At 43.5% G+C, this 6,527-nt stretch overlaps 1 pseudogene; it reads left to right on the forward strand.

Moving 5' to 3' along the window:
* Nucleotides 1-5,881: 5,881 nt before the first annotated feature.
* Nucleotides 5,882-6,000, forward strand: LOC111734255 (annotated as a pseudogene).
* The last annotated feature ends 527 nt before the right edge of the window (nucleotides 6,001-6,527 follow it).

Consider the following 6,527-nt stretch of genomic DNA (forward strand, 5'->3'; position numbering starts at 1 on the left):
AGCAAAATGAACGAACTATAATTACATGTTATAGTATGTACATAGTATATACTATGTATACATATATAAAATACTGAATGAAAAATTAAGACCCAGATGAATATGTTTACTAATGTTAGAAACAACTAAAAATAAACAAAACTGTACATATAATAATTTTTTAAATCAAGACAATAATAAACATGTGGTTGCCTTAGGTTGGGGGAGAATGAGGGATGAGATGGAGAAGAAACATATAGGCAGATATATGTCATCGTTGATGCTCTGATTCTTTGAAGTGGTTAGGCAGTGTTAATTATATCATAAATAGATGATAATTCATTAACTAAGTAACTAATTAAAAGAGGGCCATTCATGAGAGTGGGTCAGGACCAAGGCTATAAGAAAAAGTAGACAGAGAAAAATGAAACAAATGCCAAGGAATAAGGGATGAGACTTCTGCTCTGGGGGCCAGGTTTCTGTCTGTTGACAAGTTAGGAGTCTCAGCCTCCTGGGTTTGGATCAGGGTACTTGTGAGGGATCAACTGACACATTCAATTCAGAGTCCCTGCAGAAATCTGAGTTGCTTTGTAATAACAAATGCCATGATTCCCAGTCATGGCTGTTCTCTTTGTGGATCAATGTCACCAGGGTCTGTCATCCTAAAGGTCTGGGAATGGTTTGTTTCCTCCTATCTCATGTATTTCCTTTTTGGGGGGGAAAACATTGTTTGAAAATTTTTATCTTGCCTTGGAGTGATACATCCATTAGGTGAAGTGAGTCAGCACTAAGTCACTAAGTGGCCCAATGTTTATTTGAGGTTCAGCATGAGGCTGCCCAGAGCAGAGTGAGCTGCCCCCAAGGGGAGCCCTGTTCTCTTGCCATGCAGAAGACATACTCATCTCACTTCCACATCACCTCTCTGCTCTCCTAGCCAGCTGGCAACACCTCCAGTCCCAGGAAAGGCATGGATGAAAGGGGCAGAGCAGATTGGCAGGGGAAGACTGGTATCACGATGAATTATCAGGGACCTCTTTCAGTTTGGGCCTTCTTGGCTTCACTGCAGGATCATCTGGTCCCACCCTGATGGGCTCCTGCACTAAAACAATCAGCTCCTCCCATGAATTGGCTTGGTCGCCAACCTTCTTCAATAAGAAAAGGACTAAGTTGCTTCTTGCAATTGAGTCCTGGTTAGGTAGGTCAAGATGGGAGCATAGACTTTTCACACAATTCTGTATCGTGGGGTTTGCAATGGAGCTGTCTGGGAGAGCAGCTGTAATTATATAATGACAGATGAAATACTCTCCCTCTCCAGCAGGATGAGAAGATGGTGAGCTATTATTTTTATTATTTTTAATTTACAAAAAGAGCAAGTCATAAAGCCTCAGGGCCACTTAGCTAATGGACACATAATTCACCAGGCACTCTCTAATGCATCATGTTATGGGCATTGTAGCCAGCTCTCTGCTCCTCTCCTAGCCCTGGCCTGGTTGAACAGCTGGGGCCAAAACCAACACAATCTAGACTGCCTCCAAGTAGTCCAGAGTGTTTGCATGAGGCCTCAACCCACCTCTAGGTCTGAGTTTCACCATCTGGGCCCTCAGAGCTTCTAACACTAGCGAATCTGAATTTGTCAACAAGAGAAAAAGATTATTCACTCAAGAAGATAGAACTCTGTTGCTCATCATTTCCCTGACCTGCAGTCCTTGTAGGGAGTGCGAAAATAGGGACCTCTCACCCGGACTCTTCTTCCGCTCAATAAATAAGATACATGGGTTTACTCGGCCTCTAAAGAATTTTTAACTTTAGCAATGTACTCTGTTCACAGTAGCCAGATTTCCCTTCCCAACTTCCTGTCTTGAAGTTCTGCTCCTTCTTCAAACCCCAAGTCAAATGATGCCTCCTCTTTGGAATCTGTTTCTTTCCTCCTAGTTGGAATTCTATCCTTCTCCTTCTGCATTTGCTCCTCTCCTGGCATCTAAACTACATGCAATGTGTGTGGTTGTGTATAGTTCTGCCTTTTCTGCTCTCAGTAAGTAAGTCCCCGAGGGCAGGGAATGATGTCATGAGAGATAAGACATAGGAGGTGTTGGCGGAGTTAGAACATGGCAGGTGCTACAAGGATGTTAGCTTTCTTCTTTCTCTGCACAGCGCCTTGGAACAAAGTAGGTCTACAGATTTCAGCTGAACGTACAAAGAATTGAGAGGACAAACTGAAAAACAAACCAAAGCAATAAGTAATAAGTAAAAGTTTTGTGGAACTTCTGAATTATTTATTTTGAGTGGAGAAAGGGTAAATATGATTTTGTTACAATTCGATTTGGAGGAAGCTGTTCCAGATTTAGCTTCACAGAGTACAGGAAATGAAGCAGATTGTGTCTGATTTAAGTTTCTTGATTTTGAATATTTGAGATGGTTTCCACCTGTTGTCCTCATCCAGCCTCGGGGATGTCTGAACTATGTGTACTGTCACGAGGATGAGAGAAGGCGGCTGTGTCTTTAATAACGATGTGGGTTTCCTGTTTGGCCCAAAGTGAATGAGAGAGTCATCATTTAGATTTGAAATATTTTGTTATACAGAATTTCAGTTATCATATTTGTAATAGGATTTGGCCTCCAAATCTAGCTGAGTAATTAGAACATTTTACTGTAAAAACTGTCATAATTATTTTTGTTTAGTTTTTCAAATAGTCTCGATCTTATTGTTTATCTTTACATCGAACAATATAATGGGAAATGAGCTTAGACCATCTGGAGGAGGATCAATAACAGTTGCTGCCACCACCAACCCCACCAGAACCATTTAAGGACCGCCTATTCTTTGCCGCTATCACTAAGCCACGTAAGAACCCTGCAAAATAAGTAATATTTTCTCCATTTGAAGATAAGAAAACTGAGGCCAAACAAACAAATAAATAAATAAGTGATTTAAGCTCAAGGCCGAAGCTAGAATTTAAAATCAGTCCCATCAGCCTTTTGAAGCTGTCTCATTCCTGCCACCTCGCACACCAGACCTTCTCCTTCCACGAAGCTGGGCTGAGTCTCGTGTGTGAGCATGTGGCAATGGTGAGTGCTACTAAGCCTAAGAGGAGCACCACTTGCATTGCATGCATCCAGACACCTTGCTGGAGAGTTTATGGAGGGCCGGGCACCTCGTGTCTCAAAGACGCTTCTGATCTTTTGATATCATGAAGAGTTCCCTCTTCCCACTCCACAACCCAAGTTTGGATCATTAAAAGACAAATTTGAACAATGAACAGTGACTCCTACAGTTTGAGCTCTGGTTTCTTTCCAAGCCCTATTCAATTGCTCTGCAATGTAGTGAAAAGCTCACACAGGCTGTGAACTCAAAGCTGTGTACCCTGAGCAAGTTACTTAGTGTCTCTGAGCTTCAATTTCTTTAAAATGAGGCTTATAAAATCCCCTTCTTGGGAGGGTATAATCACAAAATAATGCTTTAAACGGTGGTGCTTAGAAGAGTACATGAAACACACTAAGCACTCCATAAATGAGGGTCTGAATGAATTGAGTAAATGAGAGTAACAATAACCCCCTCAGAGGTTTGGTGTAAATATTGAGTGATATAATGAAGAACAGAGGGCCATGCTAATGTAACATGCTTCATGTATATATAGAATTATTACAGGAGATTTTACAGAATAGGGGCACTGAGCCTTGGAGCAAGTAAGTGATTTGTCCTTTTGCTCAAGGAGGGAGTGAATGTGTTGTCTGTCCTCTATGCCACACAGCCCACTCCTCAGTGACCTGGGCGGGATAGGAAATGCTGGGCAGCGGGTATGTAGGATGGCTGGTCTGAGCTCAGCACCTCCAAGGAGAGATGAGACGAGAAAAAGAAGGACTCCTCAAGAGGCGAACCTTTCCAACATTCACTCTAGTGGTAGAGTGCAAGCAGTTTCCTCACCTTCACGGACTGAACAGGCCAGAGGCTTTAGCTTATTTAAATAACCCAGTCTTGTGTCGAGAGAGATGCAAAAGTTGTTAAAACTCAGCTAATACTTGTCAGTCCCAGAAGTACCTCCAGTGTTCACTCAGGCAACTTGGAAGGAAGCTGTTCAGTGGAAGTGAGTGATTGATGGGTGTAATAAGCTGCATAGCAGCTCTGGGCTGGGCCTTGATCGTATTAGCTCCCACGCCCTGAAGTGTGATGCATTGATTCAATTCACTGCACATGGTGCATGGGCCTGCTCTGATATGAGGGCCCCTCTCTCCAGACACATTTGAGAGCCAGAGAGGGAATCATGAAGAAGGATGGAGGGTAGTTGGGGAGGGGAGGGAATGTGGGCTAGACTGCTGCCACCTCGCCTGGGGCTGGAGGACCACAAGGCAGATGGATTTTACTGTAAAAAATAGACCATCTCTTCACCTGGGTGGACTCATTTGTCCTTTTAAGATGCAGTGGGTGAAGCAGTCAGGTGATAGTAGCATCGTGGATTTCTGGTACCTGCTCTTTTTTTGTTTAAACTTGTTTTCTTTCATGCTTCTGGTTGTTCTTCTTTGGAGTCTTGAAGTTATTAAAATCTGCTTATTTACTGTTTTCAAAACCTTTGGCTTACTCAGACAAAGGGAGCTTGGATTAGTGGAGAGAACATTTGATTAGGAGCTCAGAGACCAAACTAGCTCTGTGATCTTGGGCAATTTCACTTTTTTACAAACATTTAGGGTTCTCATTATATATAAGGGATCCAACCAAATGCCATGAAAGATGCTGAAATGCACGAAACAGCCTCTGCTCTAAGGTGCCTACGACCCCTTCCTGTGTCTCATTTTCTTTATTGGAAAATTGAGAATCATAGAATGTACCCAATTTCCTCCATCAGCTTACAGTTAGGGTCAAGCATGAAAGCACTGAGCACAATGTCTGGCACACAGAAGGCGCTCAGCACATCTGGCAATGACTTTGCTTTTCTCCCGTTCTGGTGTATGGAGTGTCTTATTAACCAAAGTGTCATCAAGATGTGACTGTTAACTTTCCATTCTTATTTAAAAGCAAGGCTTTAATTATGACTCTTTGTTTATCCAAGGATATGGAATTTAAGAACCAAATAGATAAACTCGACCTTTAAGTAAGTCTGAGGAAGTTGGTAATGAGGGCAGAAAGGGGCTGGCCACTCCCTCAGTCTGCAGGTGCAGAGGCCTGCCTGCAGGTATTACTCTGCTTTCATGCCATTAAAAATATAGCGCTCAAAGAGTGAAGAAGAAATGTAGTCTTAAATTATCCTATGGAAAAAAATGTAGGTCACAGAAAGACCCCTGAGAAAACCCAGTACCTCCCGCCAAACTCTTTTCATCATCTGGAAAGGAAGGGCAGGGTCTGGGGAAGCTTTGCAGTGAGTGGACTGAAGCTCTGAGTTTCCTCCATGACTCATCAATATGGACGAGCAGATGTCGAGTCCTCAAAGCTCAGGATCAAGGCACCGAAGGGCTTGGAGGCACAGCCAGAAAGCTGGGCCTACACTTGATCAGAGTGAAAAAACGGCTTACAGAAATGGTTTCTCAGCCACTGCTGATTGCCTACTGGGTGTGAATGAGAATCTTGGCAGGATCCTCGGATGAAGAAGGGAAACTCCCTGGATTCAGAGGCTTCAGCTTGGTTGGCATCAGATTAAAGGGTAAAGACCAGGAAATGGCTGCTTTCCATGTAAATCTCTGTCACTCCTGCCTGTGCTGGGTCCCTTGTGATTACCCTGGTCCCTCGACCCCTCCTGCTTGACTACCACAGGTTAGTTCAGGAGGAGGCTGAGGGCCACCAGGGCACAGACGCCAAGGAGGGAAGTATCAATCTGTCCTCAAAAGGTAAACAGCCCAGGTGGAGTGGGGACTTGGTGTTCCAGAAGCCAGGAGAAGGAAGTTGTGTTTGCTGGCATCTGAAATCTATCTGCCAGTCTATGGCCGTGCCACCTTGAACGCATCTGATCTTGTCTGATCTCAGAGGCTAAGCAGGGTCGGACCTGGTTAGTACTTGGATGGGAGACCACCTAGGAAGACCGGCTACTGTAAGCATTAAAAAAAAAAAAAAGAATTGAACTCTGTCTGCCTCTTCAGCTTCCCAGACAGAGCGCCGAGTCAAAGGCCTCAACTTGCAGAGCGATGAAAATATAGTTAACAGAGTATGGCTGTTTTAAGGCAGGATACGAGTGGCAAACGAGGGTATTAATCAGTCCGTGCAACAAGAAGGAATCAAAGATGGATGATTAGGAAGCCGAGGGCAGCTGCCTCAATAAAAAAAAAAAAAGCCATGATTCTAGCTTGGAGCCACATTAAACAGAGTGTGGAAAAGTATTCACAGTTACAAGCCAGAATGCTAATGTGATCAACCTTGAAAATTCAGAAGTAAAAGAGCAGCTGACGCGAGATGACAGATGGAAGGGATGGACAGATGCGGAAAGTTCTAGTGTCCTTCCTTATATGTCACAGTGAGAGGAGAGGAGATAGTCCTCATAGTGGACTAGCTGTATTAGTTAAATTTACAGTAGAAGGCCAAACTATCACTATAGATATATTGCAAGAGGGGAGAGGGCAGTGGCGTG

The sequence above is a fragment of the Pteropus vampyrus genome, unplaced genomic scaffold, assembly GCF_000151845.1.
Source record: "Pteropus vampyrus isolate Shadow unplaced genomic scaffold, Pvam_2.0 Scaffold14, whole genome shotgun sequence".
Classification (NCBI taxonomy): Eukaryota; Metazoa; Chordata; class Mammalia; order Chiroptera; family Pteropodidae; genus Pteropus; species Pteropus vampyrus.